At 34.7% G+C, this 13,215-nt stretch overlaps 1 protein-coding gene across 1 annotated transcript in view; it reads right to left on the minus strand.

Moving 5' to 3' along the window:
• Positions 1-13,215, minus strand: part of Dpp10 (Dipeptidyl peptidase 10) — a 1,604,019-nt gene that overhangs the window by 834,388 nt on the left and 756,416 nt on the right. The window lies entirely within an intron of this gene.

Raw genomic sequence — 13,215 nt, forward strand, 5'->3', positions numbered from 1 at the left:
AAACTCAATCACACCTATAATCACGTAGATGAAGTGTCAGAGAGACAGTTAACCGACCTTTGAGAATCAAGAGCACAGGTGAAAGGGCGAGACTTAAATGGTGACCAGACGATTACCCATCCAAATACTAACCACGCTAAATAAAGCTTAACCTCGGAGATCGACGGAGCTGCAACTCTACCGTTGCGCTATCACGATCACAGCAATAAATAAGCTCAAAGACTTGCAAAAATAAGTTATCTGCAACAGGAGTAAAAGAATACGTGAGAGGTCAGCTTTCCATTATAACTCTGATGATAGTCATCACTTACTTCTTCCAGATTTTCAAATACGTTGGATAAAATATATTCTTATTCTGTGGCAATAAGAAACGGAGAGGTTAAGCTCCAGGACTTTGTTGTTCTGGTAATTGGCAATGGTAATGGCAAATAAATTGCATGGATTATCAACATAAATGTTTTTAATAAGATCTTTTTTGTTCTGAAAAATATCAAGAATAGATGTAAAGTTTTTAACTGAAAACATTTTACATTACATGTCAACCCACTACGGTGGTTCATTCAGTGAGTCTCGGGCAAAGCCGTGAGTAATAAAAAATTGGTTCGTAGATGTCATTAAAATTAAAACTAATTATATCTATAACACTGCTGCTGTACATTAAATGAAAGAGTGTAACGATGCAAAAATGGCTTCCATGTTCTCAAATGCTCTCGCTCATGCAACGTATATACAAAGAGCATAAAGTCAAAGCTTCTCTGAATTAGTTTGTTTTTTGGGAGTTGTATATACACTAAGAGGAGGAAAAGGGGAGGCTTCTGGACAACCAGATAAGCTGCAGATACACAGCAGTGCCAGAAAAAAAAGTACAAGAAAAATATGAAAGCAACTACCAGGACACAGTAGCTGCTATGCCAAGAGTGACTGCAAGGGGAGATATGTGGTAGCAGCAGCGGCAGCAGCAGCAGCGGTGGCCATTGTTCAAGCAAGAAATCGCGAGTCATTGTCGAGGAGAATTTCAAGCTGTGCGCCTGGGTGTGAGCAGCAACTGTTTCAGCAGTTTACTGGTTTTCGTGGCGAGGGACAAGTGACAGGGAGAGAGAAAGTTGAAAGTTTTCGAGAAGGTGCGTAGAGTGTTGAGAGAAGAGAGGCGTGCGTGCGAGTCTAGCAGCTGCTCTTTTCTCCCAGGGTGAAGAGGTCTCTAGGTCGAGGACTACGGAAGCCGCTAAGACAAAAAGATTAGGAGAAGAGAGAGAGAAAAGAGAAAGAGTAAAGCCGTAGGACGAACGACTCGCTCGAGGACCCCAGACGACTTCGCACTGGGTTGGACTTGTGGACGTTTGACAAGGAGATTAGGCTAGAGAGTAGAGTAGAGTAGAGTGGATTTATTAGGCTAAGGACCAAAGGTCCATAGTAGCCTTAGCATTAAGTACATAAGATAAGTTTAGAGGACACGCAGATCCAAGATATAAGATAGTCGCAGATAATGGTATTGAAAGACATATATGTAAAAGTATAATAAACACATAAAGAGAGAGAGAGAGAGAGAGAGAGAAGGAGAGACAGTGTAGCGTAGATAGTGAGAGAAAGAGAACATGGTAGTGTGTAGGATTGAGGACGGCGTGAGTGAGTGTGCATAGTAGCGTAATCTACGAGGAGCAGGACGTGGTGCACGTGTGCTCGCGGCTCGCATGGTGCGAGGCAGAGTTGCTGCAGGGCAGTCCAGAGGACGATGTGAAGCGTTGTGTCACGTATTATGTAAAGAGATACTATGTATTAGTGTAAATAATTGAAGAAATGAATAGAGGAAGGTATTTGTTTGAGTTGATTTAAAAGTTCTCCCCGTAGAACGGGAGAACTTCTGCGCTAATTCCCTTTTTTAGGAGACAAAACCTAAAGTGTAAGAAGGCTAAAAGTAACGTATGTAATCGAAATTTGTTAACGCTGCGTTAGCATCTTTTTATATTTTTAGGTAAAAAAACAGTGTTTCAAGAGGTTTTGGAACAATAGACAAAACTGTTTCGGTACATCTGTTTCTATTTCTTGAACTCACCTGGATTCTGCTTCTGGGAAAGAGGGTTAACTGGAAAAGATTATTCGTTTAATGAAGATAGTTCAGTATCCACTTGAAGCCTACAGATCTATTTATATCAATCATATTTGTAACTATGATTGTTCAATATACTTGAAAAATTTACGAGATATAACTTATTATAAATTAATGTATAATGCCTAATTCTTAAACTGATAAAAATGCTTCTACATTTATTTGAAGCTTTTAGGGCTGAACTAATTGGTTTCAAAAACAAAAGTTAAAACAATGCCTTTTTAAATACTGCAAAAGTTTTAGACCGATTAGTATGGTATGGAAGTTTTTTTTAGAAAGCAATTGCCATCACAGTAAATAAGTGCTCATATACTTTGGTAGAAATTACTGTTTTATGGAGCCCAGATACAACATGTTGCTCTTATCTACGTAGATTATGAGTTGACCTGAAAAAGTCTTTTAGGTATGCAGATCTATCTGTAGTTAATAAGAGCGCGCGGTGGCTCGGTCAGTTAGGTCGTGGATTGGCACGTAGGAGACCGTGGTTCGATTCCCAGCCATAGTGCGACTTTTTCGGGCAAGTTCTTCTGTGATTTTTCACATGTGCTTTTTCACCCCGCAATGCTCCTCGAGGTGGGTGTTAGGTGACCTTCTCGCGGCAAAATTGCCTAATTTCCCCATACCCCCCTCCCAGTATTAGGAGGCCTCCTAATCCCTCTTCCCTTCCTTCTCCAAAGTACTAAGTGCCCTCAGTAGCGCCTTTTATAGGAGCTGGACGTAAAGCACTATAATATAAAAAAAAGAAAATCTGTAGTTAATACATAATGAAGAGTTAATTAAAGTTGCTTCTACGTGATAAAAGTGTTAGCCAGCCTAATCTTTTTAAAACCAGCTTAAGCTCTGCAAGAGAGAGAGAGATTAGGAAAAAAAGAGTGGGAGGAAGATAGAGAGATAGAGATAAGGTTTTAATAAGAAATTTAAAGGTTTTTTTTTTAGAAAAAGGAGGATTGTCAGAGAGTATGTGTAACCTAGGCAGCCACTAGGTTCTCTTGAAGTATTTCCGTTTTTACAAGCTGAGGACAACGAAATAAGTCCATACAAGAAAAAGAGAGATCGTAGAGCAAATTATGAGACGAATAAAAGGCTAAAGGCCCCCGAACTTAATTCCGCTGAGACACAACATTGCTAAACTCTGTTCAACATTGTTACTTTGTCACAGTCATGGTCGTGACGAAGACTTAGATTTTTGACGTTGAGGAGGAGCACATGCCAGATAAGGAATTTCAGACCATCAGCTTAAAAGTAAGCCAGCTAAAGTAAGAAATAGAAATAGAAAAAAAGAACAAAGTAAAATGAAGGGCGTCAAAAAATTAGGCAGGTGAACAGAAACACAGAGAGATAGAGAGGAGATAGCTGTAATAAGTGATATTAGGTAGTTAAGTGTAAAGTATAGATTAGAAGAATAAAATAGTGAAAGTAGATTGAGGGAGTATAGTTGCCTAAGGCTAGTAGCCATGGAAGCCAGTGGCCAGTTCAAAATGACATAGACGAAAGAAGGAGAGAGTCAGAATAAGTAGCGTAGAGTAGACAAAAGCATAAAAAGAATGGAAGTCACTTTGATTCAAAGCCAATTGTTTAGCTATCTTGCTAAGACGGGTCATGCACCAGGGAATAAAAAGTAAAAGAAGAACAGTATAAAAAAATGTCATAGTATTACTAACAAAGAACGGAATACAGTCAAACGACCCAAAAGTGCTAAATGATCTAATACTGTGCAGTCTGGATCCTCCAATATGCTGTGGGAAATTTCAACAGGTTATAGGTACGCCCAAATTTCCACAAAAACAAACTGCTTAACCTTATAACTCAGTTCGTTATAAATCAATCTCTATATGCCTCAGTATGTTTTCATACTTACAATTTATTTATCGATGTCCTAAGCATCTGATCACTGGTTGTCTAATTCATACTTCTGTCTGCATTAGTATTAAAAAGAAAAGTAAATTTTTACCATTAGTTATATGCCACTAGTGACACAGTAAATTTCATAATTAATTGCCTAATTGATAAATAAATTATATAACAAAAGCCAAAGGTCAAGAAACCTAATACTATTTGCTGTCTGCACTGTTTGTGAGTTTATCAATTAATTGCCAAATTACTAATAAGGCAGTACCCTAGGCCGATTGTTCAACAAATAATTTCATTGTATGCCAAAAACTTAGTTTTCAGATACCCAATACGCTATACTGTCTGCACTGTTAACTAATTTATATTATGTTTACACGAAGTAAATATGTTAAATAAAACAATGTTATTTTTTGGAACTTTTTCATTTGCATAAGTTAAACGTTCTATAAACATAACTTTTTTTTTAATACTGTTTTATAGCAACTTTTATGTTGCTATCTTGAAATACTATGCACAACAGAAAGAAACAAACATTTGATGTACCACTTTAAGACCATCTGATTTCATTACTTGTCAAGCGTTCGTTATCAATAATTATTATAAAATACACCCTAGTTATTATAATTACTGGTACTGCTCCATTAAATAAATATTTATGGAGTAAACTAGAACTATTTTTTACACATCAATAATACAAAAATATAAGGTTATTACGTGAATTAAGGTGACAGCGGGATATCTCATATCATATACTTAATATTTATAACTTTAAAACACGGAGTTTCGTTTTTAAATTATAAAAAGCGAAATCTCAGTGATCTCGAACCACCGAATGGTAAACCTGCTTTTGTAATCGGGTGACATATAACTTACTTGTTTTAAAACAAGCGACCGTTGCAAAATTCGAACTACGCGTGCAACGTCAAACAATCTTGTAAGACGCTCATCTTATAAATTCAATTTGCACAAGTATACCAAATAATGTGATTAATCAACAATTTTCACATCCTTCACTGCGGATGTATACAAGAAATATCATATACAATTTCAACAGCAACTTGTACTTAATGTAAAATCCAAAACATCAGAAGTTTTAGCCATCAATTACTGTGAAATTATTGCACCATGACTATCCTCGTGTCAGTCGAGGGTAATTAGGTTAAGCTCTGACTGGTCGTTCGGATCTCCAACTTGACGCATCCTCCTTAAATGCAAGAGTATAAAAACTCCTCGCACATGACAATATTCGCCTTTTCTCTTTTATCAAGAGCTCTAAAATAACTATAAAGGTTAAAGAGTTAGTTCTACTGCGTCTTTTAAGCGGATGTAACAGTTAGTTCAGTGATTAAGCTACGTGTTAAAAGCATGCATTTCAAGCAAATGTAAGACTTAGTTCGGTGACTAAGCTGTATGAGAAAAGCTCGAGTAAACCAGGCCACTGTAAATTCGCCTAAACAATGAATCAGGGAGAAGAAAGAAACAAAGAACCGTCGACTTGGGTTCCGACAGTAAAAGCATAAGCCCAATTATTCTCATCGCCTGCACGAGTGCTCTCGCGTCGGATTAGGAACATCGTCAACCTTGCAAGATTTTGCGACTGCGTGCGCGCAAGCAGCGGCTCACCAGTGATCATAGAAGTAAGTTAAGTTAAGAAAACTATAAATTGTACAACAATGTAAATGCGAATCTGAAACTTTATTATTTATATTACGTGTAATACTAACTATTTCTAGCTTTTCTAAATTTATTAAATTATCAGATAAGACATAACTTAATTGCTAATTAAATTAATTTTTTCAGTTGAAAAAGGTTCCAATTACTAAATTATATAAAACATTTTAAGATCTTACAACTCTAGTTAATTGACACATCATTTTTATCTTAATAAATAAATTGAATATCGAGGAAAAATAAAATAGACACTGTATGACAAAGACCTTTACAAGGACGTGAGATAAAAAGACGAATAAGATACGCTACTACCGTATGACATAAGACATAAACTCCAACAGTGAGTCAACGCCAGCTCAGCATACACCACTCCATATATATCGCTTGGTGAAACCTAACATCACAAAGTCAAGTCAACGATTTCAAAGAAAAATATACTGTAAGTAAGAGAAAATAAGGTCTTTGGGCTCGATGGCTGGTTCTTGACGAACGAAAAATGAATTTATCTGTTTGGAGAACGAATCTACGAGTTTCGCCCTTCACTTATAGAAATTCGGACGTAACAACAGACTAGCATGCGAAGTTTTTTTTATGCATTGAATCTTTTATACATCACATATTTATATAAATATTGAGACCTTAAAATATTTCAGGACATACGAGTAATGCCAATAAATGTTTATCAAACTTATAGCATCAAGAATGTTGAACTTCTTTTTAGTAGTCCAAAAGTTTTTACAGCTTTTTATGAACTCTAGTAACAAGCTTATAATACAATAGCAATATTACACAAAAATTTTAAGTTTTTTTAGAGTTCATTTCATTAATTATCCAATTTTTCATACATGGCTTTCCAATATCCTTAAACACTTATCTTAGAGGTCTGACAAAAATGTTGGATCTTTTTGCCTTGACTAAGTTTCTTTACAGCCATTGGTTCACGTATTTAAAAAAGTCACAAGTTTGGAAAAGAATCAAGTCTTTGCTAAATTTTTTTTGTTACCATTAAAGTAAGAAATTAAGGTTTTTTTTAGTTTTCCAATAATACTTTCTCTCACACGCATAAATTAGTACATACAATCTATAAGAAAATTGTATAGATACGCAGCATCACATGTTAATGCTAGTATGTAGTAATATAGTAATGTTAGAATTCTAAAAAGTTTTGAATGACCGAAGAGATTGACAGTTATTTTAACACAATTGTAAGAGTAACTTTTTTTTTCATAAAAATGATTATGATCATTGGTTTTATCCTGTCAAGTGACCCTAAATTGTAGCCATACTTGTTTTAGGTAAAGCATAAGCCATGATATTCATGATTTTTTAAGTTATATAAATTTAAAAGCCACTAATTGAGCTGCTGTGGAGTTGTTCCTTTTAAGCTTCTACACCAAAAGCCAGAAAATGACGTAGAACAATTTTTTTTTAATTTAGAGATATGAACTGCAACCTCTGTAAATAAATGCCTAATTCGTTCATAAACAAGGGCACAAGAGTTTGAAACAAGAACCAAGTTAGATTGTTAGCATGCTCAAATTTTTTTTTCAATTTGTAAGAAATAGCCGATTTTGGCCAAGAATAGATGAATACTGCACTGTAAAAGATGAAATAGTAACATAGTATTATACGTGTGTAAAAAACTATGCCTGTAAAACAATTTGTCATTAAATTAGTCATAGCTTATAGTTTTGAACAGTTTGAACTAGATAGTGTAGTGAAAAAGTTTTCTTAATTAGTAAAACTAGTAGGACCCAATGTGGACAATCACAAAATTTGTTATGCATTATGCAATTAGAATTCAAAAATAAACTTTATCGCTTAGTACTCTAAAAATTAAAAAGAGATCGTCTTTAGATTTAGATTTTTTAGTAACGTAAATGACAGCAACATTTATTTTAAATTTCAAGCTTGTAAGTAATTTCATTTTTGAACTATGAAATGGTAAAAAAAGATGCTTTTTCAAAGCAAAACGCTATTTGTGAATGAGCAATGGCATAAAAAGTATAGTTTTGCATCTTGTTCTATATGAAATTTTAATCCCTAAAAATTATCAATCGCTGGTATAGACTGTCTTTCGCATTTGAAAGGAGGCATTACGAAAAAACTGGAAAAACCTAATTCTTTGACTTTATTGTTAATAAATAAGAGAAAAAGGAGAGGGTTACTTTTTAAGCAAACTTGAAAATATTTGTATACGATTCAACCTCTAGGCTATCCATTTTTCTGTAAAAATCATTTACATATCATTACAAACATCATAAGCTATGCTTCATGAATTTAACAGATTTTGATGAGAACTCAATTAAAATGTATACTTAGGATTATCGCTACTATAATCCTCAATATTTTCAGGACTCTCCATTTAATTATTATAGTTCTTTTAACTGCTATATTTAATCATAAAAAAAATTAACATAGTAGAGGTAAGACTTTTTTTAGTTTGTTTTAACGCAAGCTAATAAACAGAGTTAATGTTTAATCATTGGTTTTTGACCAATAAGATTTAAGTAAAACTAATGTGAATGAGTAATTACTGTAGTAAGTAGAGCATCTTAGGTGTTTGTACATTAAACATCTGGAGTATGATTTATCTATTAATGATATAAGCTCTTCATTTGCTTTGTTGGTTAGCGTGCTAGCCATTAAAACAACACAGCTTGAAGGGTTGGAAGTTCGATTGCCAGTAAGGCTACTCAGATTTTTTCTGATGTTTCTGGTCAGATATTAAGTTTATAAGACCGATTTTGAAAAAGGTTTTCAAAATTGCGGTAGAAAATTTAAATATGGCGACTGAAAAAGTAATGATTTGTAATAAGCTCTCGATTACTGGTCAGGTGTGACCAAGGAGATAAAGATAGTATGTGTGAATAAATATAATGACAAACACGAGAACAATTCTAATGGCAGTGAAAACAAGCAATGTATAATGACTTGAATAATAATTCAATGCATAATTTTAAGTGATATACATTTAATAAATAAAGAAAAGGACAGTGTACATAGCCTCAGTAAGTAAGTACACTATAGTATGTTTAAAAAACTATGAATTGATTTAATAGTTAAGCCATTTACTAAGTGACTAGTAATAATTTTTTTAGAATATTAGTTACATCAATGATTAATAAATGAACAGTGCAGTAGTAAAAAATCGAGTATTGCGTTCCTCAAGATCCAGTACTTAGGATATGATTCTTCATTTATTCAAATAAGTGGACTAAAAATATGTCTGCTTTACAGTAATTATTAAACATATCCAGCAAAACATGTGGTTTCTCTGCCACCACGATCTGAAAGACTTAATAGGTATTATATTTGGTCCTGGTGTCTTCCGTTTCAGTAGGGTAGATAGAACCATTAACTTTTACATTTGTGTGAACAGAGGAACCTCGTTCACATTGGCCATCTTGAGCCACTACTCTTTTGGATATTCTGAAAAAGAGACCTGATAACGTTTTATATTAACCAACGGTAGATTGTTCTTACCGATCAGGGATTAATCGATAACAATAGATATTTTTACTTTCAATTGTCTTTACCAGCTTTTTTTTTTGATCCTTCTAAAGTACCTTCACAGCCTCGTTTGTATCTCCTCTGCACTTAAAGAGCTGGTATCTACAACAAAGTCTGTCATACTTTCTCCACAAGTCAGTGATCTTCACTATCCTCCAGTAGGTCATTTTTTGACTCAACATAAACTATTTCCGATGCAAACTTGCTACACACCATATAATGATACATTAAATGATGTATCTCTCAAGCTGGTCACCCTTTGCTACCACAAAGATTGGGTTGAGGTCAGCTGGAGGTGGCTCGTGGATTAGGGCCTTACATAGCTCTTTCCAGTTGTATCATGCTAAATTTTATCCAGTGGCCTGCACTTAAGGCATTTCTCGCGACATAGCATCACGCAACCCACCAAGCTTAAATAAAATAAACTGGTGGTAACTCAATGCATAGTCCTCCAGAAGACTTCAGGGAGACACTCGCACTGTCATACCTGGCTTTTCTACCGTCACATAGACTATTAAGCCTCTGGTAGCTACTCACCTGAACGTTGGTTCATTACCAGAGCTCATTTAAGTAGGATCAAAGCTTGAAGCAATTTACAACACCACCTATCTTTGGTAGCAGTTTTGCGTCTCAATACAAGTTGTTGCCTTAGCATTTCTGTCACTAGCAATGGCTACATCACCCTTATCCCCAAACACATAAACAGCATGATCTAGAGCAACAAACTGCTTTTGAAAAATGCCCGTCAGTGTGCTAGGAGAAATAGAGCAACTCCCATCGGTAACATGGCTACCTCTGATTCACACAAAACTATTATCTGCGTCGAAGTTGGCAACTAGGAACTTGTTTCTATCACAAACAATAATGCCTGTCGTAGCTATAAAGTTGCTGTATGAATATGACCCTGGTTAGTGATAGTACTGCTTACTTATCATGAGCAGTGCTTCTCCTCAATTCTAGGAATACTTACTCAACAATGTCCGTGAGAGCTAAGACCTCTCGAGTATTGGGTTATTGGGGATCTATCTACAAACGCACTAGAATATTAGGTTAAACTACTTAGTTTTGTATGGATCTTGTCGTACAGTCTATTTGAACTGTCCATGGAAAATTACATATACTCGGGTTCCAGATGTACATTGCACACTGCGCAGTATTCTAAAAGTAGTACCCACTGCTAGGCCAAGGTACACCTATATGTTATACTTTACTACTAGAGTGGGTACTATTTTGGGGGTTGCGTGCTGAACTGCCTCGGATTATTTGATACTAACGCGTCGTTAGACCATATTCCTAGGAGTCTGTGTGTGTGTGCACGCAAGTATGGGTTATAGAATAGTCATGCAGTAAAAAAGAAGTTCCACCTAGTTGAGGAGACACAAATAGAATAGGAATGAACTCGCAGTTTGCATGGTGCAAGAAGCAGCCACTGCAGCACTGACTAAGTGGCGTGTACTTTATATATCGTGTATTAAGTAGCAATGACCTAAGTAGACGTGATTTTGCATTTTTTTTCTAGGGCCTATATAAAGCTACACATACGACTGACAAAAGACTACTGTTATGATCAGTAGAACTATGTAAACTTGACAAAATTTTGTTCCTAATACTATCAATCATTGCTCAGAGTTCTTTGATTCTATATTAGTTCAAGATTTATTTATCATAACTTTTAATCAAAGCTTTGCGAGTAGGAAAGTAAGAATTATTCTACCTAATCTTCTTGTTAATTTGTAGTTATAGTGCTGAAATATATTTTTTTTTTTTTCATGCTATTTTTAACGTATGATTAATGTTTAAATAATATCTATCAAAAGAACCTATGTGTAATTAATGCCCAAAAGGAACATTACCTGGCATGCAATATTGCCCTATTAAAGAAAGCAGTGATACAGAATGGTTTTTCCGGATCTTTTAGATACAATTACATAGGATATAATTGTATGAGCGTATATGATAAATGTAAGCTTGACCTTAGAGATGTAATCAACATTGGTGGTAGAAAGTTGATTTAAAATTATTAAAAGATTCAATGAAAGTATACAATTGTGCACTAATCAGCCTATATATTCCTTTTATTTTATTTTGTCATAATATATTGTTTATGATTGCTTATTTATTGAGTATTAAGACTGATACTATCCGTAAATTTGTTTTTTTACTGGGTTACCGTGACAGCTTATTGGCGTAGCCACCGTTACCACCCAGGGGGTGTATTGCTGCACCTATGTACTAATCACTAAATTGACATTATTCCTATGTCATACCATGGACAAAATGAGAATATCTATGGTGAGACACCGTTGCAGTTAAGCTAACATGCTGTGCACCACTGGTAGATTAAGTCCACTTGCCACTGTCTAGCCTTTCATCAGAGAAAACTTCGTATTTTAGGACGTCCACATTTCGTTCGTTAAGCCAGAACTCTCTGGCGAATCATCGTATCCAAGCTAATTACTATCCCCAGAGAAGCACCATGCTTTCGAAGCCACTTCTCAACGGTAAGGCCAAGGATCCCTGTCTGCCACATTGGCCCCACTAATTTTTATCTATAGCCTTAACACTGTTTTGCATTCACCCAGGCCTGAAAACCTATGGAGCAAGGAAAAAATCCTGGAAAAACTCTAAAGGACAATGTCTTGGAAAAACCTGATCCTAAATAGCCGGAATTGCATAGAAACTTTTTCCAGTGATAAAAGTTTTTGAAAAAATCTGCACTCACCGGGAATCAAACTCATGACCTCTAGAACAGCATTGTCTCAGTAATGAGCACGCTTACCATTGAGCCAACGCCACTCCTGGTACCACTCTTATGTTAATGTAAATACATTCAAGGCTCAAGGCTACTTTTCAATAAGGCGTTTTTCTTGGTTTTGCCTGCAGTAGACAAAAAGTTCATGTCTGATTCAGCTGATTCAAGTGTGTACGTTAAGGGCTACTACACCTACGTTCTGTCTAAACTTTTGCTCTTCATAGTAATAGAAACATGAGTTATAAAATTTTTAAAATAACGCCCAAACTAATAGTTTTTTTGATTTGCAAAAAAAAAAGCTCAATCGATTTAGGACCAACATGGCTCTTTTTTTTTGTCTTAAAACGGTGCATCCTTTTTGAATGGAGTATTTTCTGATTTGAATTGGTATTTCCGCTATGGATGCAAAAAACCTTGTGAACCCATTTTTACCGTTTTTTTTTGGAACTTTGTCTAACGTTTTTTTGTCCTTTTTTAGACAAGTGCACTATCAAGGTTGAGATCTCTAAATTAATTTTTTCTGGACAGGTATGGAGCCTTATTTAATAGGGTTCGTTTTGAGTCAGGGTGGCCCTACTAGGGATGGGCTCTCTGTGAGCTTTCAGGATCCACCCCCCACTATTCTAAATTAAAATAATGGTTATATCATAAATCTAAGTGAAAATGTCTTATTTCATAAGATTTCTTATTGCCAAATAATTGTCTAACTGTAATCGAACGTGCACATTACTTGGATGCTTCTGCCACATAAGAAACAACTCAAAATTGTCGATGTATAAATAGCAGTGGTGAAAGAAAAAAGAAAAGATATTAATTTATTGTCAATAAAGTTAAACGTATTATCTATCTATCAATCACTTTATACCTAAATTTTTATAGTTATAACGTTTGTTATAATATTATGTTTGAATTATTTTGTGAATTATTAATTCGTTACATCACACACTTTATCTACCCTACTTATGTTACTAATTAATATCATTACTGCTTTAATTCTTAAATTTTATTTGTAAAATGTAAGATTTTACAAATGAGTGTCTTAGTAAAAATAACTATAATTGCTAACGTTGATTTAATAAACATTTTTATAAGTGGCTGAATGCTCACCATCATACGTAACAACTCTTTGACAAGACTCTAAATTTTATGGTTTTAAAAATTTGTATATTTATTATTACGTTACTTAAAGAAAGATTGTTTTAAATTTGTGAATTCTAAATAATAAGCATAGGTTTAAAAGTTAAATTGTTTCTGATTTGTTTCTACTTTTTCTGCTTTTCTTACTAGTGGCAGGAATTTTTTAAAAATCAGTATCTTAATTAAT

The sequence above is a fragment of the Copidosoma floridanum genome, unplaced genomic scaffold (genome assembly GCF_036245765.1).
Source record: "Copidosoma floridanum isolate Cflo_tuat_1 unplaced genomic scaffold, Cflo_Japanese_pri ptg000021l, whole genome shotgun sequence".
In the NCBI taxonomy this organism is placed as follows: Eukaryota; Metazoa; Arthropoda; class Insecta; order Hymenoptera; family Encyrtidae; genus Copidosoma; species Copidosoma floridanum.